This window comes from Pseudonaja textilis, chromosome 1, assembly GCF_049901715.1.
Source record: "Pseudonaja textilis isolate UNSWEBS1 chromosome 1, rPseTex1.2, whole genome shotgun sequence".
Taxonomy (NCBI): Eukaryota; Metazoa; Chordata; class Lepidosauria; order Squamata; family Elapidae; genus Pseudonaja; species Pseudonaja textilis.
In genome coordinates, this window is record NC_141990.1 from 313,748,321 (window position 1) to 313,773,054 (window position 24,734).

The following is a 24,734-nucleotide window of genomic DNA, read 5'->3' on the forward strand; positions in this document are numbered from 1 at the left end:
TCTAACATTGTTTCAATCTCTTTAGGTATCTGGGGTAAATTAGCATTCTGTAAATACTGTTTAACTCTTTCCTCATCAATATTATCTTGTGTGTATAGTTTCCCATAATAGTCTCGTATGATTTCCTTCTTCTCTTTGCTACCATAGCAAACTTGGCCTTGGTCATCTATTAATTGCAATATTTTCCTTGATTCTTTCTCCTTTCTCAATTTATATGCTAACCATCTACCTGGTTTATTTGCATCTTCAAAGTTGTTCTGTTTAGCACCTCTGATTTTCTGTGCTAATTCTTCTTTTTTTATTAGACCCATCTTATGTTTAATTATATCCATTCTTAACTTAATGTCCTTTTTCTGTGGCATTTTCTGTAGCTCTTTTTCAAGTCCTTTATACTCATCCTCTAATGCCTGAGAGGCTAGTCTTTTCATAGAATTTCTTTTCCTTGTATAGTCTATTATCAAGCCTCTGGCATATGCCTTCATTGTATCCCATATATTATGGATTGATGTATCTTCTTTTTTGTTTTCTCTAAAAAAGAAAGCCGATTCTTTCTCCATCCACTGTGTGAAGTCTTTTTCCTTTAATATAGTATTATTTAATGTCCATCTAGATCTTCTTTGTCCTTTCCATTTAATTGTTATATAATACGACTAAACCATGAATCAAACTTTGTCCCTATGAGAAGTCAAAGGAGATGAACAGGGGATTCTAATCATAGTCCCCTTGGTTTGCAATACCTTATAACTGAATTTAGGACGGTCTCGCTGCTTTTAGAAAACAGCTATGTTTATAAAAAGAAGTATTACCTTGCTTTTCCAAGATGAACTAGAGCAGCATATCCCAACTTTGGCAGCTTTTAGATGTTCAAAATTCTCCACCTAGCAGGGAATCAGTCTTCTGAAAGCTGCCAAATTTGAGAAACATTGGCCAAAGGGACAGAGTTGGCTTTATATCAGTTTGGAGGGCAGATAATATATTTTTTATTTTCTTGGACTACATTGTCAAGTGGCATAAAGTTTATTGTGAGTTACAGTGCAATAGTACCACAGTCCAGTTATAGAAAAGGTAATTTACTTATAGACGTATAACTAAAGCAACAAAGAAACTGGGATAAGTGGAATGGATTTTTAGAGCTTAGCTATGAGAAGACCAGTAGGCAATGAGAATAGGCCATCACGGATCAATCATCTTCATCTTGGCACCTGGTTGGCATACTGCCATCAACCAGGGGAAAAGGGGGGGGACAAATGAGCAATAAAACTGTATACCTTTATGAATGGAAACTGGGAGGAGGAATTGACAAATGAGGAAGAACAGAACATTCTGGAATCCAGTTTGTGCTGGCCCACTGGCATCTTCAAGGCCATTTAACCTGAGACTGGAATTTCACCAGCCCAAACACCTCAGAGTTTCCCAAAACATCACAGTAGTGCTGGATTAGCTACACATGGGTGAACCCTGGGGGGAGGGCTAGGGAGAACCACTTCCGTATTGCCACACAGGAATTTTATATTCCACTTGATTTTACTGCAATCAGCATCTCTTAATAAAAATGCCTTTTCAGTTCAACCAAATGGAATTGAGAATTTTACTTTCCTAGGAGATCAGACTGGGGAAGTTCAGGTCTGATAGATCCCATGCTTCAGTTGACCTCAAGGAAAGGTAATGTGGACAACTTGAGAAGCTTCAGAGGGAGAGATGTGCACATTAAAAAAAAAGTTCCCTTTGAATGGGGTAGAAAAACAAGGATGAATTGGTGAGTTTTGTCTGGGGAGAAGACATATTAAGAAGTGGCAAGGTCAGTTTTGGAAGAACATTTAACTGTTATTTTTCTCAGCATTTCCTCCAGCTAGTTACAAGATCCACTTGGTTGCACTGTTACACTTGCTTAGTTTGCAAGGGCAAAGACATCAATGCATGAGGCAATGAGGGGTTTGCTTTTCAACTGGCTTGTCACCAAAGCTGATGACGCATAACAATATGGTTTCAAATAAGACAGATTCCCAAAAACAGTCTTCTGGTGAGCTCTCTTCTGCTCCCGTTTGATTGGTTCTGTAGTAGAGATAGAGCCATGGGGTGCTGGCATTCCCCCAGGAAATATTTCTGTTGGATTACAGCCTCTGACAAGGTAAGCCAAAGTGGGTTCTCCTTTGTTTCACTCCACCTCTGAATCCCTGAGAACAATTCACCAGTCTTTCAGAAGCAACTAATATTTATTCAGAAGCATGCACTATAAAGCATTTATGAGCTCTTTAAAGGGTGCTAACATTTTCTCAAGATGTGGTAAACCTTTGCTGTTTAATAACCTGCATTTAAATAAGTATTCGCTTTGCAGAAGGAGATGAAAATAGAGGGCTCTCAAGCAGAGAGATCAGTCACCTGCTGCAAATTGGTTTACAAGGCATTTTAGTATAGCTCCCATTTATGACTCTCTGAGTCACTGGAATGGTGTGTGTGTGTGTGAGGGCCTCATCCCAGCAGAAGGGGGTGGGAAAGTTAACTGTTTGGAGCAAATATTTTGGGCTGCACTTTGGATCCACAATGGAGTTTGGTTCAAGTATCCAAAGCACTGTTTAAAAGACTACATTGCTGCTTATATGCCAGGAAGTGATAAGATAACATTGTGGAAGGAGATCTTGAGATTTTATTAGCATCACCAAAGCAGGACACTGGGAGGAAATAGCAATAGCAATGGCACATAGACTTGGATACCGCTTTATAGTGTTTTACAGCCCTCTCTGAGCAGTTTACAGAGTCCGCATATTACCCCACAACAATCCGGATCCTCATTTTACCAACCTCGGAAGATGGAAGGCTGAGCTAACACTGAGTCTGTCAGAATCGAACTCATGGCTGTAGGCAGAGTTAGCAATAGCACTTAACTTATATGCCACTTCACATTGCTTTACAGCCCTCTCTAAGCAGTTTACAGAGTCAACATATTGCCCCCAACAATCTGGATCCTCATTTTACCAACCTTGGATGTATGGAAGGCTGAGTCAACCTTGAGCAAGTGACAATCAAATTATTGGCTGTAGGCAGAGTTTTCCTGCAATTCTGCATTCTAACTACAGCACCACCACACAGGACTTCCCAGGGCATGCAAACCATCACTATTCCATCCCGACTGATGCATCTGAAAAAGAAAAAGTCAGGATGCTGGTCTTGACCACACAGTTAAAGTCTTGTTCCTTTTATGACTATGGTACATCACCTTGTCTTGACCTCGGGACATCATGTCAGAGTTGTTACAGCCATCTGCTTCCTTCCAGCTCTTTGGCTTAAACAACTAAGTTCTCCTACCTCAGGGTGGAGCATCCAAGGGGTTCAACATTATCTATTTGGCTGCTTTGATCTGGTGGTAAAAGGGCCTCTGTATTGTGCACAAGTTTCCTTTCACAACTAGATTAAAACAGAGAGCAAACCTGAACATATCAGTGCACTGAAGCATTCTTCCAGCTCAAGGAAACAGTTTTCCTCACCTTCCAGATGCTATAACCAGATGGATCACTGTGACATGTGCAAGCTGTGTTTTAATAGGTCTGAATGAATGTTCTATGAATATCAGAGAATCACACATATTTCAGTTTTGCATGTCAACAGCTGCAAGAAGTAGTACAGAGGCAGACTTTCTCAGTAACCCCACTCAATGCCCCCCTTGAAGACTTGCCAAATTCTACCTCTTTCAAGATCCACATGCCTGAATATATTTTATGAGTAAGCATGTGAGACAGTCCCCTTGAATTCCTGGTTCTCTTGGTCTCTGTATTTGACATTACTTTCCTTTTGCCTTCCACATACAACATTAACCACATTGATAGAGCAAAACAGTGACCAACTGTTAGAAAAGCAAATCCCAAATCCTAAGCATCAACTGAATTCATCTGAATGGAGGTAATGATATACGGTCTATTGGGCTTTTGTGGGAAGAAAGAAATGTCTTCATAGCTTTGTCAAATCTGATTTGAGTTTTTGTTCAGGGACTAATGATAGGTAGAACCAGAGAAGAATGACTTCTCTTCTATATCTGAACTCCAAAGGACCATCCAGAAGTGACCCACCTTAACAATGTATACCAAACATAAAGGGTTGGGATAAGATGAAAAATGATGCTTAACAGAGGAGGGAGAGCGATGACATGATCTGCCAGGAGTGGAGAACAATTCTTATGCAAATCTTGTTCACAGACCTTCTCTTTTTCAGGAAACCAATTGATCTGAATTTTCAAAGCAAAGAAGAAGACAACTGCCCATCAGAGCTATGTGTTTTTATTTTTCCCCGGAGACAGGAAGTTGTAAAACCAGAATGTCTTTGCTGCACACGTCGGTGGCTTGTTTTGCATTCTTTGGCAGCTAACTTCATCCGTTCAGTGGATGCTTGGGGAATAATTTCGTTTCAGTTCTGGAGTCATGGTTGCTAGTTCAGATACTTTACTTCCCTTCATGGTGATGGTAATGGGAAGAACATGCAGTTAGCAATGCACAAGGCTCCTTTTCTGAGGCCTTAATTTAAGTGGCAGCAGCATGTTAAAGCTGCAATTCCATCCTAATTTTCCTGGCAGTCTTACTACTTTCAGTGGAACTTATTTCTGAATAGATTATATATAAAATTGTCTGGTAATGCTGCTCCTGGAGACAAATAAACAATTACAGTTCTGAGTAGTGGTGCTTCAGGCCACTTCTTGGGCTCGTTCAACAATTTTATAAATGATTTGGCTAAATCTGTAGAAGGAGTAGACATTCATTAAATTTTCAGATAACTAGAGGGCTAACTAAGACTTCCAAGCAAACTTCCTTAACTTGGTGTCCTTCAGCACTGCTGTTTCATTGTTTCAGTGAGTTAGAAGAGCTGTAGTCAATTTGGAAGTAAGGATATATGGATCAGTACATGGGCTGTTCCCCACTCTGAGCTGAAATACTCCATTTTTCAAGCTAGCAGTGCAACATTTGTTGTCCTCTGGGCTGATCCTCATCTACCTCTATGGCCCTTGTTCTCAGTTATTTCCAGTCCCCTGACATCCCTCCAGGGGAATGGGTGAGAAAGCTTAACATTTTACATTCCTTGAGGTTACTTTGGATAACGTGGAAAAAAGCTGAGGACTTTTAATTTAATTTGAGTTCAGCAAAGAATAACTTATGCCTGCCTCACTCATGGTTCCAGCACTAGATGAAAGCGCTATCATAGGGCAGGGCAGAAAATGGATGTCGACAAGGCAGATTCATAAACATTGTAGAGTTGTAAGGGACCACAAGAATTGTGGACATCTTCTATATTTTCATTGTGAAGTGCAAGAGAGAAAGACCCCAAATGTGGTCTGCACTATTATTATATTACCAGCTCAATACCCGTGCTTCGCTATGAAACTATGTGGTCAGGCTTAGTTTTGGGGGAGGAAAATAAGGGGAAAAAAATTCTGCCTCTGCCTACCAGCATCCATCAGTATTCAGCATTCTTCAGTATTCATCTGGATAGCATTCTATCAGTGTGTGAGAGAGTTAAGGGCTGTTTGGAAACTGAAATAGTATTTGCTGTGTGAGCAAGGAGACAGCAAGGAGCCTGGGCAGGGCTTAGCTCAACTGTTCTGTACTAATGCTGGTTGCTGCTGTGAAACTAACACTGAAACTCCTCTCCTCTGCTTGTGTTTTGCATTTGGAACAGATTTCTTTTCAGGTGGGGAGGGGGAGTAGAACTCCTTAGCATCAGAGTGTGATGATAACAATAACAATAACAACAGTAGTAGTAGTAGTAGTAGTAGTAGTAGTAGTAGTAGTAGTAATATATGAAATACTAATGCTGTGATGGTAATTTCGAAAAATCCTTTCTTAGTGAGCACCTAGAAGCTAAGAGGAACATACATGCCAAATTTCAAGTTTGCAGGCTTTACGGATATATATATAAAATTCAGCTTTGTTCGGGTATTTTCCCAAGTCATTGTAGTTGTGCTTTTAAAGTTGTAGCAACTGATGATGGAAGATGAGATTCTGCCGAAATGTTGCTACAACTTTAAAAGCACAACTACAATGACGTGGGAAAATACCCGAACAAAGCTGAATGCCATACATGTAAGTACCTGTGAAAACTTAACAAAACACACACACACACACGTATGTATGAATGTATATATGTATGTATGTATGTATGTATATATGTATGTATGTATATATGGTATATATATGGCATTCAGCTTTGTTCAGGTATTTTCCCACGTCACTGTAGTTGTGCTTTTAAAGTTGTAGCAACGTTTCGGCAGAATCTCATCTGCCATCATCAGGCTTCTGTATAGTGTTCATCTGTGAGTCCGGCTTTTATAGTGGTTTCAGATTTAAATTTGGGGCAGCCTATTGCTGTGCCAGAATGGTTTTTTCTTCACCCTGATTGGTTGGGAGTCTTGGTCTGTGTTTATTGGTCTTGGAGTTTGCTGTGTTCTGCTTGATTGGTGTTTCTAATATCTCCTGTTTGTTTTTTGGCTCTTTTTGTCTCTTGATTGGCTGGAACTACTATAAAAGCCTGACTCACAGATGAACACTATACAGAAGCCTGATGATGGCAGATGAGATTCTGCTGAAATGTCGCTAGAACTTTAACAACACAACTACAATGACGTGGGAAAATACCCGAACAAAGCTGAATGCCATATATCCACATACAAATAACCAAAATCAATCCAGATGCAGCCAATAAAATCAGACTTGAAGTCACCAATGTCCTCTGCTCCAGCAACCTCCCCAGAAGCAACCTACACAGAGAAGAATCTACACAAAGAAGAACAAAAAGCACTCACCAACCTGAGGAAAGACAGCAACATAGTCATTCTCCCAGAAGACAAAGGCAACACCACAGTCGTAATGAACACCACTCGGACAACCACTCCAAACTATCCAACCTATTCCAAGACCCTGCTTACAAACCTCTGAATACTGACCCCACCACCTACCTAGAAAAAACCACCAAATCCCAAATAAAAGCATCTCCCATCAATGAAGAGATCCAGCAGAGAATCATCCCCAGAGAAAAATCATCCAGATGCCCTAAGCTCTATAGCCTCCTCAAGATACACAAAGAAGGAATATCACTCAGACCCATAGTCAGCTCCATAGGCTCACCTCTACAAAATCTTGCCAAATTTCTCACCAAACAACTCTAACCCTACACAAAATCCATCTCCTCACACCTACAAAACTCCTTCCACTTCATAGAAACAATAAAGAAAAAAAAACCTACAACCCAGTGACCTACTCGTGAGCTTCGATGTCATATCCCTCTTCACCCAAGTACCCATCAAAGAAGCCTTGACAGCCATCCAAAACAAATACAACCCCCTCAAACACATCTTAGATCTGACCAACCACTGCCTAACCAACACATACTTCATCCACAATGGACAAAGATACAAACAGATAGAAGGAGCCCCCATGGAATCACCCCTCTCACCTGTCATTGCTAACCTATACATGGAACACTTTGAAATCAACGCTCTAGACAAATCCAAACCCAAACCCAAACTCTGGCTCAGATATGTAGATGACACTTTTGTAATTTGGCCACATGGGAAAGAAAAACTGGACAACTTCCTCACACATCTTAACAACCTACACCCCAAAATGCAACTTACCATGGAAACAAAAACCAACAACCAACTTCCCTTCCTGGATGTCCTAATTTACAAAAAACCCAATGGCTCCCTAGGACACACCATCAACAAGAAAAAAACACACACCAGCCACTACCTAAATGCACAATCCCATCACCACCCTGCACAGATCAACTCTGTAGCCAAGACCCTCATCTCCAGAACCAAAGCCTAGCTGACAAAGACCACCTGAGAACAGAACTACACACCCTCACTAATGTATTAATTTCCAAAGGATTCCCCCTGATGATACCCCCCCCCCAAACACCAAGACACAGAACAAGACAACGGTATCACACTCCTCCCCTACATCAAAGGCACCACAGACAAAATCAGCAAAATTCTCCACAAACACAATATCAGGACAGCCTTCGGCACTGACCAAAAAATAGCCAACATCCTAAGAAATCCCAAAGACAAGAGCCATCTAGAAAACCAAGGAGTTTATGAAATACTATGCAAAGTTTGCTCAGCCACATACATTGGACAAACCAACAGGAGAATAAATGCGTGCATTTCAGAACACAAAAAACGCAGTCAGAAGAGAAGAAAATACTTCCTCCCTCTTCCAGCACCTTAAAGCCACAGGACATGAAATTAATTTCGAAGGAACCAAATTAATATCCAACACTAAACACTCCAGCAAGAGAATGATCAGGGAAGCCATCGAGATAGAGAAACACCCCCATAACATGAATAGACAGGATGATACCTCCTGCATACTGGACATCTGGAAGTTAGCCCTCACCAACAAACAAGTCCCAGCCACAAAAACCAACACCAGACCCAAAACAATGCGGGATACCACCGCCAATCCCCCTCATCAGACCCAGGCCCAAGCCCATCCTATAAACAAAGGACCACCATCCAGAAAACAGACCACGGCTGCTTCACCAGCTGTTGCACCCCCCGACCTCAAAACCAAACAAGCTGACACATGCCAAGAACACAGACCCAGACCCCAAATTCGAAGCCAAACTAAAACCCAGAATGCTACATCACAGCCACCCGCTCAGGACATCACATCAGAAAACTCAGGAAATTACACCACAAGAACTCAAGAAGTTACAACACACAGCAAATGACCCAGGATATCACAGCACAAGACCAAGGATACCACAGCAATAAATCTCACAAGGTCATCACACAACCCATTATCCAAGCCGTTACTACACAGGAGGCTAATGGAAAAGAGATCAAAACTCAAACGACCCAGGAGATTACAACGCAGGACCCAGGATACCACAACAAAAGAACTCACAAGCCCATCACACAACCCATTACCCAAACCATTAAAACACAAGAGGCTAATGGAAAAAAGATCACCACAAAACAAATGACCCAGGAGATTACAGCACAAGATCCAGGATATCTCCACAACAAAACTCACAAGGCCATCACACAGCCCATTAAACCAACATCAACTCCATCAACCAATCAAGAGGCAGCAGTGCAGCCAACCAGCCCAGCACACCATCCCCCCCCCACCAGTATATATAGAGAGACTGCAGCTCTGATCACACATTGCTTGCACAGGCACGAAGCTGAAATCACCAGCCTGTGGATGGAGAGTGGGACCTTGCTGAAACGTTACCAAGATACTCTTAATCTTACACAGGAAAAGACCCAAACACACCTAGACCTACATACCTGTACCCGTGAAAATCTACGAAGATAGATAGATAGATAGATAGATAGATAGATAGATAGATAGATCGATCGATCTTTGGTTGTTCGGGTTTTCTCCCGCGTAAGATTTGAAGTATCTAGGCAACGTTTCGATGAAGTCTCATTCATCATCTTCAGGCTTCTGTCTCCGGCTCTGTGCTTCTCAGAGTGATGTGAGATTGCAGCTGCTTCTTCCTTTTAACTGCTAGTGGGGTGGGACTTGATTGGGTGGGGCTTGGCTGTGTTCTGATTGGGTGGGGTGTGTTCTCATTGGTAGGGGGTTTGGCTGTGTTCTGATTGGTTGGGGGTTAGCCGTGTTCTGATTGGTTGGAGGCATGTTCTGTTCAGGTGGGGGCTTGGTTGTGCTCAGGTTAGTCTTAGTTGCTGGGGGATTTGAGTTGGTGAGCTGTGATCTTGCTGTTTGGCTTCGAGTTCGTGGTCGTGCTGCATCTTCATAGTGGGTGTCGGTTTGCTTCATGTATGGCTCGGAGGGGTTTGAAGTGGGTAGTGATGCAGCTGCAGTGCAGCTTCTGGTCCATGGTCGTGTCTCATCTTCTGAGTGGGTGTGAGTCTGTTTTCTACATGGAAGTGTGGTGGTGGCATCTTGTGTGGCTCTCATGGGTGTGGGTCTGGTGTCCTTCTTCATGTTAGGTACTCGTCTGTTCATGAGGGCGGGTTTCCAAATGGCTGGAAGGCGGGAGGTGTCATCTCGTTTGTTCATGCTGTGTGGGCGTTTTTCTATCTCTATGGCTTCTCTGATTATTCTGCTGTTGAAGTGTTCGGTTTTGGCGATAGTTCTGGTATTTTTAAAATCAATTTCATGTCCTGTGGCTTTGAGGTGTTGGACCAGGAAGAGGTCGTTTCTTCTTTTTGATTGAGTTCTTATGTTCTTCAATGCGTGCACTTATTCTTCTGTTAGTTTGTCCAATGTATGTGGTAGGGCAGGCAGTGCAGGGGATTTCATATACTCCTTGGTTTTCTAATTCGATTTTGTCTTTGGGGTTTCTTAGGATGGTGGATATTTTTCTGTTTGTGCAGAATGCTGTTTTGATGTTGTGTTTTGGAGGATCTTGCTGATTTTGTCTGTAGTGCCTTTTATATATGGGAGGAGGGCTTTGCCGTTTTCTTGTTCTCTGTCTTGGATTTTGGTTGGGGTTTCTTTTTGGATTAGGTGGGTAATCTTCTTTCTTTGGAATCCATTGGCTGTAAGTACGTTGGTGAGAGTGTGTAGTTCAGTTTTTTGGTGTTGTTCATCGGCTAAGCATTTTGTTCTGGAGATGAGTGTCTTGGCTACGGAATTGATCTGTGCTGGGTGGTGGTGTGAGAGTGCATGTAGATAGCGGTTTGTATGTGTTTTCTTCTGGTAGATGGTGTGTCCTAGGGAGCCATTGGATCTTTTGTATACCAAGACATCTAGGAAGGGAAGTTGATTGTTGGCTTCTGTTTCCATGGTGAATTGTATTTTGGAGTGTAGGCTGTTGAGGTGTGTGAGGAAGTTGTTCAGTTTTTCTTTCTTTCTGGGAGAAAACCCGAACAACCAAAGATTCACATACAAATACCCGCGAGAACCAGGCTTCATCATCTTCAGGCTTCTGTCTTCGGCTCTTGCTTCTCAGAGTGACAAGAGAAGCAAGAGCCGAAGACAGAAGCCTGAAGATGATGAATGAGACTTCATCGAAACGTTGCCTAGATACTTCGAATCTTACGCGGGAGAAAACCCGAACAACCAAAGATCCATATATATATATATAAACTTAGAAAGAGTTCCAATTGCAAATGGATCAAGCAGTTATAAGAGCGGCAGGAAGTTTGTACTTTCACACTTGCAAGATTGATGTCAACCCCTGGGGTAAGCCACAAAGGAAACACAACCAGATGAGTTAATTCTATTTCATGCACTGGAAGTACAAAGTTCCCATTGCTACTTTTAACCTCTTGATCCATTAGAGCACATTCTCCCTATGTTTCTTTCTCTGACCATTGAGCCACTTGGGCTCCTGCCTCTCTTATCTTATTGCTTCCTAGACAGTATCTCTTCTCCTCTTTCCCCAAGATCATCCACACAGTCCATTTCAAATATGGTGTAGTCTAGCAGTCTCTTGGTAGGGCATGCAAAAGTTCTTTCAATAAAAAGGATTTTTTTTAAATGCTTCTATTTTCATTTGCAACTTTTACTATCATAGGGATGTTTTGTACACAATGTACCCTAATCTACATAATATTTAAATGAAAAAATATATATATTCCCAGAAAAATTGTCTTGTGTCATTCTTTTTCATGGCATTTTTTCCCCTCTGCAGTGGGGCTTATTTTTTTAACTTCCTCATTTCATCTGATTGCACCCACCTCTCTTTTCTGAATGTTTGCACATTTTCTCTACTAAAAATGTATCAGGACCACCTGAGACTCCTATGAATTTATACAGGGAGTCTGAATGAACAAACAGTGTTAAGGTTTGGTACTTCTTTCATTCATTATTTAGAGTTATCCAACATATGAAGTATCAGAGCTGAAATGCAATAATAACCCCTCTCCTCCCAGGTCAATCAATTTAATTAAAGGAATAACTAGTAGAGGATGGTATATGAGTGCTCATTAGATGTGATTTAGGCCAGCCCTGTCCTATATAAATCTCATAAATTTTAGCTGCCCTCATTGCAAAGGAGTTCTCACCATACAAATTGTAAAAGAACATGATGCCCTGCTCAAAAGAGATTCCCAAGGACCTCCATAAAACACATACTTTCTCTCTTTTTCATTTGGAAAAGGTTGCAAACTCATTTGTAAAGTTGTAAGGCTCATTCAATCTACAGCCAGAGACATACAGTAACATTGTACAGGAACAGTTGGGGAACAGTACAGATAATCCTCAACTTACAACAGTTTAGTGCCGTGATGGCGAACCTGTGGCACATGTGCCGCAGGTGGCACACAAAGCCATTTGTGTGCTGGCACGTGAGCTGCAGGCAAACTTACCTCACTGCGATGTACATGCCCCACAGCTGATTTTTGGCCAGTTTGAGGCCTTTTTCAGCCTCCCAAAGGCTTGAGGAAGGCTTCTGCAAGCTTCTACAAGCTTTGTAGGCCGAAATCTAGCTCCTTTTCATCAATTTCGTTTTTTTCAGAAAAACAGGAAGTGATTAAATGGGGCTAGATTTCGGCCTACAAAGCTTGTAGAAACCTGCAGAAGCCTTCCTCAAGCTTTGGGAGGCCAAAAAATGCCTCAAACTGGCCAAAAATCAGCTGTGAGGCACAGTGCATGTAAGGGGGTGGCGGGAGATGGGAGGTGGGGATTGTGCATGCATGTGTAGGGGATGGGGGCATGCATTGCCTTCTGGGTGCTGGCATGTGAGTGCGAGCGTACAAGCATGCACACAATTTTTGGTGCCCAAAAAGGTTAGCCACCACTGGTTTAGTGACTATTGGAAGTTACATCAGCACTACAAAAAGTGACTTACAGCCGTTTTTTGCACTTATTACCATTGCAGCATCTCCATGGTCACATGGCCCAAAATTCAGATGCTTGGCAACTGACTCATATTTATGATGGTTGCAGTGTCCCTGGGTCATGTGATCATCCTTTTTAACCTTCTGATAAGCAAAGTCAATGGGGAAGCCAGATTCACTTAAAAACCCTATTATAGGTGCAGTGATTCACTTAACAACTGTGGCAAGAAAGGTTGTAAAATGGAAAAAACTCACTTAACAAATGTCTTACTTAACAACAGAAAATTTGAGCTCGGACTTGGACCAAGGCAGATCCTTCTTGCAACCATGTCCCCACTTGCATTTCATGTGTGGTGTCAGTTTCAATCTTATACCCAATGTGATGGAGCAATTATTGTCACCTGTGAGAAATTCAGGTAGCTCTGAGGTCTACTAGCCTACAGATAACTGGATGTAAGGCATTCCTTATAAAGCTGAACACTAGGAATCAGATGGGATTGCTTGTATTGTACCATCTTCTTGCTACATAGCTGCTTCCCTGGCTGAAACTGTTTCGTCTTGAGGGCGAATTGTTAGTGGAGTTCACCAGGCTTATAATTCTGGTGGACTTCAATCTCTGTTCTTTGGGTCAGGATTTAGGCATCTCAGAATTTCATGGCCACCATGGTAACTATGGATCTGATCCAGACTATTGGTGGTCTAACTCACACATTCAATTTGGGGGTTGGTTCAGGGCAGTGGTAACATGATCTGAAGTTGGGGAATGTTGCTATCAATCCAATGGCATACAAAGATTATTTGCAGTTAATCTTGGAGTATTGTATCTATCTGCTACAGGGAGAAATGACCTATTCAACTGGACCATCTAGGCTCCAGAAAGACCTAGATAAGTTTTAGTAGGAACTTGGGGTTGTTCTCTATGGCTTGATTCTTCCAAGACCTTAGTTCATCATTTGGAATGAACAAATGACAATGACCTTTGATCGAATTACACCTGTTCATAATCTTTGTGTACATGATCCTGGAAGACACCCTTATTTGCAGAGGAACTGTGTCCTATGAAGCTGATTAAGATATAGTTTTGCTCTAGTTCCTTGGAAAATAATGAATCTATTGATCTTGAGGAAGTAGACAATGTTGTAATGTTATGAAAAGTGCTATCTGTGTTTTAGTTTAATTTTGCTGATTAAGGTCTCCTGAAAGATTATGTGTATTTGAATCCAACAGATGAGGAGAAATGCTTCTTTGAGAGAGGAGGATGCTCTACCTATTTTAAAGGAAGCAGTAGTCCACTGGTACAATTGGATCCAGTGGGACTGGATATTTGTTTCCAAGTGTCCTACCTGCTCGTTTTTTATGGAAAGTTGTTGAGAAGGTGGTAGACTTGCAGTTCTAGGGGGTTCTGGAGAAAGAAGTCCATCTAGAATCCTTTCAGTCCAATTTCAGGATGGGTTGTAGTACTGAAAAAGGTGTATCACATTTGCTGATGATCAATAGTAGGATTAGAATGGGAGTAGGGTGCCCATCCTGGCCCTCCTTGATCTTTCAGTGGCTTTCAGTACTATTAACCATGCTGTCCTTCTGGATTGGCTTTGGGGTTTGGGAAACAGTGGCACAATTTTACGGTGGTTTTCCTTCTTCTTTCTTCAAGCTGCTTCCAGTCAATGTTTTTTTTTTAATATAAATTTTATTGGTTTTTAAAAACAAACATAAACAAACAAAACATAAAAACATCAAACTGTCTTCCATAGGTGTACGTACAGTGTGCCGGTTGGTTTACAAATTGTTTTGTGCTTCCATTTTGTAGTCTTCAATTACAATTACATTACATATAATCTCATATTGTCAATCAAAAACTAAATACCTTAGTATCATTATTAATCAATCATTTGACTATACTTTTATTCATTCATGTTTTACAAGATAACCATAATTTACTTAATTTATTGTATAACAGTTCATATTATCATCCCAAGTCTATCCTAAAATCATTTTGTAGTTATAATAAAAAAGAAGTGCATCTTTATATATTTATTATTTTCTAGAAATCTACATATTTCATTACTGTACTTTATTATCTAACCATTGATAGAAAAGATCCCAAATTTTATAAAATTGTTTATCCTCTTGTTCTCTAATTTCAAATGTCAATCTACTCATTTCAGCACATTCCAATATTTTCTTAATGATTTCCTCCTGTGATGGTATCTTCTTATTTTTCCAGTTTTTAGCAAATACAATCCTAGCCGCTGTTAATACAGTTACAATCAGGTATTTCAAGTCTTTACTATATATTTCAGGTAAAATTCCCAATAAAAATATCTCTGGTTTCAAGTCTATATGTTTTTTCGTCATTTTCTCCAACCACATGTGGATTTTAGTCCAGTATTTTTTGGCATCTGAACAAGTCCCCCACACATGGTAAAATGAGCCAGGTGTCTGATGACATTTCCAACATTCTTCAGATTTATTCTTGAACATTCTTGCTATTCTTGTCAGGGGAAAATGCCACCTGTAAAACATCTTATACAAATTTTCTTTATATGCTGTTGACATTGTCATTTTATAATTTTGAGACTACAATTTTTGCCATTTCTCTAAATCAATCCCATATCCAAAATTCTTCCCCCAAGTAATCCTTGTTTCTTTATCTATACAAATTTTTAATCACCTTTTCATCAGTACCTGTCAAAATCTTATCTAAGTCAGTCAATTTATCATAGAAACCTTCTGTTTTAGAATCTTTATCATACCTTGAATGTATTTGCGCATATGAAAACCAATTTATCTTCATACCTTGTTCCTCTAGTTTTTGCATAGATTTAAGTTCACCCTTTTCATTCAGTATTTCACCATATCTGTTTGTTCCTTTCTGTATATTATAGGATACGAAAATGCTTTAATGGTCGATAACCAGACTGGAATTTTCAAATAACATTGTCTTTTAACCTTCTCCCAGTTTAACCACAGAGACTCCCATATATAATGTCTTCTAAAATACCCCTGTGTTTTAGTTCCTTTGTATCATAAAAAAGCATGCCAAACCAACAACAAATCATGTCATTCTAATGTCAACAATCTAGCATTTCTTAATGTTATCCATTCCTTAACCCACATCAGATTTGTAGCTTGGTAGTACAATTCCCAATTAGGCAAACCAAATCCTCCTCTAATTCTAGCATCTTGCAAAAGTTTTAACTTTATTCTCACTTTCTTACCTTGCCATATATATTTCAACACAATTTTATTTAAATCTTCAAAATAATCTTTTCCAAGCCTAATCGGAATTGTTTGAAACAAATATAAAATTCTGGGCAATATATTCATCTTGATAGTTAAGATTCTCCCTATTAGTGAGAATTGTAAGTTTTCCCATTTCGCCAAATCTAGCACTATCTGCTGTTTAAGTTTAATATAATTATTCTCTTTTAATGTACTACATCTTGCTGTCAAATATATCCCCAAATACTTGATCTTATTCGTGACCTGAATTTTCAATAGGTCTGCCAGTTCTTCCTTTTGTCTTTATAACATATTCTTTATCAAAATCGTTGTCTTATCTTTATTTATTTTCAAACCATCCACCTTTCGATATGTCTCTATCTTTTCTATCAATTTTGATGCTGTTTCTAAAGGGTCTTCTAAGTTGAAAACCAGGTCATCCGCAAATGCTTGCAGCTTAAATTCTTCCTTTTTAATTTTCATTCCTTTTATATCCTTCTCATCTGTAATATTTTTATTTAACACTTCCAAAGTTAACACAAAGGTGATAGTGGGCACCCTTGTCTTGTTCCTTTTCTTATATTAATAGAGTCTGTCAGCTCTCCCTCTATCATTACTTTTGCCGTTTGCTTATAGTATATAGCTTCTATTGCTTGGATGAATTTTCTAGCAAAACCCATCTGTTCCAACAGTAATAACATGAATCGCCAATTCACATTATCAAATGCCTTCTGTGCATCTAAAAATATCAGAGCCATTTGTTTTTCAGGATGTGCCTCGTAGTATTCCAAGGTGTCCAAGATTACTCTCATATTGTCTTTAATTTGTTTCTTTGGCAGAAATCCATTTTGATCAGGATGGATAAAATTATTTAAATATTTTTAAGTCTTTCTGCCAATATTGAAGCAAAGATTTTGTAGTCTGCATTTAGTAAAGAAATGGGTCTAGAGTTCTTAATTTGTAATGGGTTGGCATCCTCTTTAGGAATAAATGTAATATAGGCTTCTGACCATGATTTATATATCTTCTTTTTTAACATAACTTCATTCATAACTTCTAACAATGGAAGATTCAATGATTCTTGTAATGTTTTATAAAATTCTGCTGGAAGTCCATCTGGGCCTGGTGCCTTTCCATTATTTTGCTTCTTAAGTGCTTCAGTTAACTCTATCATCATTATCTTGCTTTCTAACATTTTTTCAGTCTCTTTAGGTATCTGAGGTAAATTAGCATTCTGTAAGTACTGCTTAACTCTCTCTTCATCAATATTCTCCTGCATATATAATTTCTCATAAAAGTCTCGGATGATTTCCTTCTTCTCTTTGCTACCATAGCAAACTTGGCCTTGGTCATCTATTAATTGCAATATTTTCCTTGATTCTTTCTCCTTTCTCAATTTATATGCTAACCATCTACCTGGTTTATTTGCGTCTTCAAAGTAGTTCTGTTTAGCACCTCTAATTTTCTGTGCTAATTCTTCTTTTTCTATTTGACCCATTTTGTGTTTTCATAGTATTCCTTTTCCTTGTAGTCTATTATCAAGCCTCTAGTATATGCCTCTATTGTGTTCCATACTTTCTGAATTGATGTATCTTCTTTTTTAGTTTCTCTAAAGAAAAAGGTCAATTCTTTCTCCATCCACTGTGTAAAGTCTTTTTCCTTTAAAATAGTATTATTTAACGTCCATCTAGATCTTCTTTTTGTCCTTTCCATTTAATTGTCATTGGATTATGATCTGCCCCAGTACTTGTTTCAATATTTATTTCTTGAAAAAAAAAGCAGGGGGGAGGGGGGGCTTGTAAGGCTTTCCCTTTAAAATAAAAAGCAAACATAGAGGTTGGACTTCCAAAAAAAAAAAAAAAAAGAAGAGAGAAAAACAAAGGCAAGCTCCAACCCAAACAGTTATTACAAAGAAGGAGATTTTTAAAAATGCGATAAAGCTGGTGAGGAGGGATAACACAACTTAGAAAAAATAAAAAGAGCACACTGCACTTTATTTAATTATCCAAGGCTCTTATTATAACTCTCTTCTCTAAAAACTTATCATCTTTTTTCCCCCTACATTTCAACACCAGACTCCAGCTGTTGATAGAAACCCAGAAGAGCACCTGCAATTATACTCTCTCATGCTCTTCCCTCTATCTTATCAAATAGCAATGTCCTTAAAAAAGAGTCTCAGTTCTTTCCTTCTCAGCTTTGTCTGGTCACAGGGAAAAAATATATTTTCAAGCCTCTAGTTGGCAGTGTTACAAAGTTTCTTTGCTCTCACTTTGCCCCTCCTTTTCCAGCAGAATATAATGGGAGTTAATAAAAAGAAAAAAAAAAGATATATTTTTTTAAATGAATTAACTAAAGGGAGCCTCTAGCCTAAAATATTACAAGTCAAAAAGGAGAAGAAAAAAAAAATAGATATGAACAAGAAAACCAGTCCAGTTTCAAAATACAAGATCATATAAAAAAAAATCCAGCAATGAGAAAAAAAACCCATAACTAAAATGATTAAGTACGAAAATTTATTAGACCCACAAGGAAAGCTGAAAACACGACAAGAATTACAAGAGAGAGGATTTATAATTGATCAGTGGGTGTACCTTCAAATTCATAGTAGATACAGACAAGACATTAAGGAATTTGGAATCTACAATAAATTACAGACTTTAGACAAAATTCTATTAGGATCGAGTAAAAAACATATATCTAAATTTTACAAACATTTATTAGAAACAGAACTAGAACAAGAAATTGTCAAAGGAAATATGATTGCGTGGAGCAGAAACGTGGGTCGGAGCATTACCCTAGCAGAATGGGAAAGGATCTGGAACAGGAACATTAAGATCACGAAATCAGCAGCTTATAAAGAAAACTCATATAAAATGTTTTATAGATGGCACCTGCCCCCTTCGAGATTGGCAAAGATGCACCCCAACACGAGCCCCAAATGTTGGAAATGTCAAAACATAGAAGGCACCTTCTTCCACATGTGGTGGTCATGCAAGGAAACCCAGAAGTACTGGCAAAAAATTAGGCGCTAGCTAGAGGAAATAACCAAGGAACAAATTGAGTACAAACCAGAGTCCTTCCTTCTAGGAATTTTTGATAAACAAATATCCAAAAAATTGAAGTATATTACAATTCATATCTTAACCGCGGCCAGACTGGCATTTGCCCAGTGCTGGAAACTACCTTCTATCCCCACTGAACATATGGTTATTCAGAAAATTTTACAATGAGCCGAAATGGACAAACTAACCCAAACATTAAAAAATAAAGAACCCTCAACCTATTATAACAATTGGAATCCTTTGTATAATTGGCTAAACCAAAGATAGATCACCTCTAGGAAAATTAAGGCCGAGGGCCTCCAAAGCAGAGATAAAGAAAAGCACTGCCGACAATTGTTTTGAAGAAGAAAGGACCTTACAGACAGTCATAAAACATATGGTTTTATTGTAATTGTTTTCCCTACTCTTCCCCCCCCTTCCCTTCCCTTTCCCTCTTTCCTCTCTCAAGCCTTCCTCTCTTCCCCTCTTGGCCTATGCTAAGACCTGTTTGTCTTTTTGTTATACATAATTTGTAGTTGTGTTGTTTTTTTTTAAAAGTAAAATTAATAAAGTTTTTTCTAAAAAAAAAAAGAGAAAAAAACCCCAAAGCATTACTTTGACACTCCTGTTTAAAATCGCTGCTTAATCACTTCTGTCAAAACTTTTACAGATTCTTTCTTTTCTTTAGGGTGTCCTTTCAGATCTTAGAGTAAAAAAAAAAACAAGTTCTCACCAAACCGGCACACTTTCTCTTTCTGCTCTCTTCCGTTTCGGAGCTGTTCCAACTTCAGCAGCTTTAATGGCTGCCTCTTTGCCTCTGGCAAGAAGAGCTTCTCCTGGATCTATCAGGGACTTTGCAGTATCCCTGGGATTGGCAGGATGCGCTCTTCACTTTCACCATCACTTCGGGACGATTTAGGTCCAATTGGATCATCCAGGAGCAAAGGTATCAGCAGCGATCTCAGACCTCCAAGATCGCATGCCGTATCGTCGCGACACCAGCTCCACCCTTCAAGCTGCTTCCAGTCAATGCTGATAGTTCGGAGAGAGGATTCAGGTTTAGAACCATGCATTTCAGGGTGCCTCAAGGCTCAATTCTCTCCTTACTTCTATTTACCATCTATATGAAGCCACTAGGTAAAGTAATTTATCAGCACAGAATTAAGCATCACCAATATGCTAATTTAATTTAGATTCTGCTCTACTCCAGATTGATTTTGGATAGCTCACTAAAAAACCTAATCAAACTACATAGAATTATAGGGCAAAATTATAAAGAAGAAAATAAAGATAATAAAGAACAGGATGGAGAATCCAGCAAACAACATCCACACTTGTCAACATAAGCAACAGAGGCCCACCATGAGTTGTGGTGGATGAGTGGTTAGAATGCAGTACCGCAGGCTACTTCTGCTGGCTGCTGGCTGCCTGCAATTTGGTAGTTCAAATCTCACCAGACTCAAGTTTGACCCATCCTTCCATCCTTCCAAGGTCGCTAAAATGAGGGCCCAGATTATTGGGGGCAATAGTCTGACTCTGTAAACCGCTTAGAGAGGGCTGTAAAGCACTGTAAAGTAGTATATAAATTTAAGTGCTATTGCTAAGCACATAATCCAAGGCCCTGGAATTGAATATATCTCTGTCTCTGGCTGCCTAAGTGATGCAACCAATTATCAACCTTATTTTGCCTTGATAAAAGGTCAGTGAACCAACATAATTGTACTGAATAAAAGTAGAATTCATGGAAGAATAACAAAGTGGAAGTCATTAGTCATTAAAAAAGTGATACCTATCACAAATTGCCCCAAAACATTTGAATAGTCCCACAGATCTCTAAAAGTTGTGCTTCATGGACAGATCAGTATTGGTGTTCTGTAAATGTCATTATGTCTGGCAGAAATCAAGTATTGCATTTTACAATTAAAAGAAGCCTGATATTAATTGCTCACTGTGAAGGTGATAATATCATTATCTGAGGATTATTTGATTTCTCTGAGCAGCATGACTTGCCATAATTGAAGAAAGTATGAATTCTACTCTGTTTCAGAAGACTATTGGGACATCTGTCCACCAGTTGAAATGGAAGTGAGTCATGAAGCAAAACAGTGATCAAAAACCTACAAACAGCTTTACAAAGAAAGATTGAAGAACTAATCCAACATTTTGAAATGGCCAAGTCAAAATCCAGATTTAATTTAAAAAAATGTTACGGCAGCATCTGATGTGAATTGTTCATGCAAGAAAATTCAGAAATGTTACTGAGCTGAACTTGAAACAGTTTACTGTGAAAAATGAATCAAAATTCGGGTATAGAAATGTGAAAGTCCAATTAATTACAGAAAGCATTTAGTTGCCACTAATGTTGCCAAAGATGGTGAAAGCAGTTATTAAAAGGATAATGACTTTTTCATACTGGAAATTGCATGCTGACTTTTGCTTATGAATTAAATTAAACAAGCCTTCAATTAAGATGTTTATTCATTCAAATTTATTTTTGTATGTTAGTAGGACCCACAAGTATGTCTGCTAATATTCAATGATAAAGATATGCAAAAATTTCAAAATCCAGATAACTTTTGCAAATAACTGTTTGCTAGAGTATGTGATTCAATTGCCTTTCATATTCTTTATCATAAAATCACTCCAACATATCACTCACTTATATATTCAGTCCACATTCATTAAAAATCCATTCATTCTTTGCCCTATCACTTTTTTCTTTTGCTACACATATAATACTTTTCATACACTTCCTAATTGGAGTAATGCCCTTACTATCATAAGGCATAAAAAAAAGTTGGTAACCTGTTCTACATCTTATTTATCTTATTAGAAAGTGTCTCGTAAAACGTTCAGAACATTATGGGCAGCAGAGATCAATATCTATGGCCCTGTTTTGTTTGAAAAAAAAAGTAAAATCAAATAATATTTCATCAAATTTTAGGAATAATAGTAAAAGAACAATGCAGGCTTCTTCTTCTTCCCTTTTTTTGGTATAGCAACAATTCTTGCAATTTAATCCCCTTCAGCATTTATTTTCCAAATTCAAGCAGTTGAAAGATATGAGAAAGATTTTATGAGGAAAGTGGTACATTTTATATAACTGTTCACAGTAATTACATCTAAATGCATCAAACCAAGCAAACAATTCCTATAGACAAGAAATTGAAATATTGATATTAGGGTTTCCAGTTTGTTCCTATAGCTTGCATTATTCTGAAAGTGGCATATAGAAAATCTGTGTGTCATAGACTTGCATTGTTAACAAGTTTATCATGAATCAAATCACAATGAAGGTTCTATATGGTGGTCTCAAAATTTCTTTTCCTGATATCCTTCAGTATTTCTTTTTCTTATTTATCCTCCATCATGTTCTCCTAGGTCAGTGTAGATTACTGTTCTGACCCAAACTGGTTCCAGGAGAGCAAAAACAAGACAAAGGCAGCAGTATAATCTTTTTAAGTTTCAGCTAAGAATCCTGTTTCTTCATAAATAAAAGGCTGCTTCCAATTAATTAGCTCCGACAAGAAAGAGCCTTGCCAAGTTTTTTCAAGTCTGACAAATAACAACAGATAAGAAATAGTTTACAAGAGTCTTCAAATACCAACTGTAATGTCCACAAGGCTGAGTTCAAAACATCTTTGCCTTCTGCAAAGAAGGTTAGTTTCACAGCTGGCTTTTATCTTCTTGAAGGAGGGGCCATTACCTTGCTACCTTACTCCTGAATCACCCATGCTGTTGTAATTGCTCTTTCCTATGAGCAATCCTTCATGTATGTGCACTTGGCACAGCCTCCTCAGGAACCTCCTCATCACTGCTGCCAGCCCCCACAATCTCTGAAGGCAGCAGTCCACTCCCTACTGGTCCTGGTACCTCATCTGAGTCCTTGCTCTCCTCAGCTGTCTGCACCTGCTGCTGGCTAACCACAACAATTACAGGTAGTCCTTCACCGACTTAGCAACTGGTCAAAGTTACAACAGATTCCCCAGAGGTACTTATGACCGGATTCCAAAGTTCCAATAACCAGGCACTGATTTCCTGATAGTGAAAACAATTAATCAGTGGAACAACTTGTCACCAGCAACAGTGATGGGTTCTTTATCACTGGAGGTTTTTAAAAAGAGAGCGGAGAGCCATTTGTCTGAATGGTATATGGTCTCCTGCATGAGCAGGGGATTGAATTATAAGACCTCCAAAGTGCTTTCCAACCTATATACTGTTGCCGTACTAGACCCTCCTATTCATAATATTAAATTAGGCAATCCATTGACCCATTGGATCATTGTTTCGGGGATCTTTTCTTACCAAGTGAGAAAGAGGATTGGTGAAAAAGCAATGGGAGTGGGAATGATCTTTTTTTAAATTTCCTGCTGGTTCCCCCATTGAATTTCCTTGTGGGAAGACAGGCAGCATTGAAAATCATGATCACATGATGGTAACAGATAACAGATAAGCAGAATTGGAAGGGACCTTGTAGGTCATCTAGTCCAACTCCCTGCCCAAGCAGGAGACCCTACAACATTTCTGACAGATGGCAGTCCAATCTCTTCTTGAAAATCTCAACTGGTGGTGCTCCCACAACTTCTGAAGGAAAGCTGTTCCATTGGTTGATTGTTTTCATTGTCAGAAAGTTTCTCCTTGTTTCCAGGTTAGATCTCTCCTTGTTCAGTTTTCATCCATTATTCCTTGTCTGGCCTACAGGAGCTTTAGAAAATAGCTTGACCCCTTCCTCCCTGTGGCAGCCCCTCTAATATTAGAAGACCGCTATCATGTCTCCCCTTTACTAGTCTAGCCAAGCCCAGTTCCTGCAACTGTTCATTGTATGTTTTAGCCTCCAGTCCCCTAATCATCCTGGTTGCTCTTCTCTGCACTTTTTCTAGAGTCTCAACATCTTTTTTATAATGTGGTGACCAAGACTTTACTAAGGCTTTATACTAAGGCTTTATCTCTCCTTATTCAGTTTCCATCCATTATTCCTTATCTGGTGTACAGGTGCTTGGTTGATCATGGTGGTTCAGCAGCACAGCACCACCGAAGCAGCTACAACTTTGCCAAATTTCAATCCCACAGGAGGCATGAATCCCATTTGATTCAAAACAAAATTTGTTGCCCTATGATGCATCATTTCATCCAACTGAGGGTTATATACAATCAGGAGAATTAATATTACTGAAATTGTATTTTGATGTTATCTGATATGCCACTCCTTTCAAACTACTGATTCCATTATTTTTCCTCATATAATACAAAATTATCTTATCTCATTACAGCCACGAACCTCAAGCAATCATTTTAGTAGACTCTAGGTATGGATATTATTGTCAAGCCTGAAATTGACATAAGTGTAGCCATTTTAGTTAGACTTCATATATATTCTTTTTCTTACTTTCTCTGTGGTAGTCAAGGGGGGAAGGGTTTCGGGCTTGACACATTCCAAAGTGGGGAGGAGTGGAGATAAAGAGAGTTGTTTTGGCTAGGTGATCTTTCTTCCCATGGGAAACAAACTGTCCTTCTGAGGCCCTTTCGGTGGAAATCTATGACATCAAGCAACATTGAATTACTTCTATTGGAAAATGTGACTTTTGGGGGTTGTTTCTAACTTGTAATATGAGGTAATTCTGGATTGTGTCACATCCGGAATTACCATGGACTTTGCCAATTTGATGCTTTCCTAAATAAAAGAAATCTTTTTGGAAGATGGACTTTGTACCTTTCTTTTTAAATGG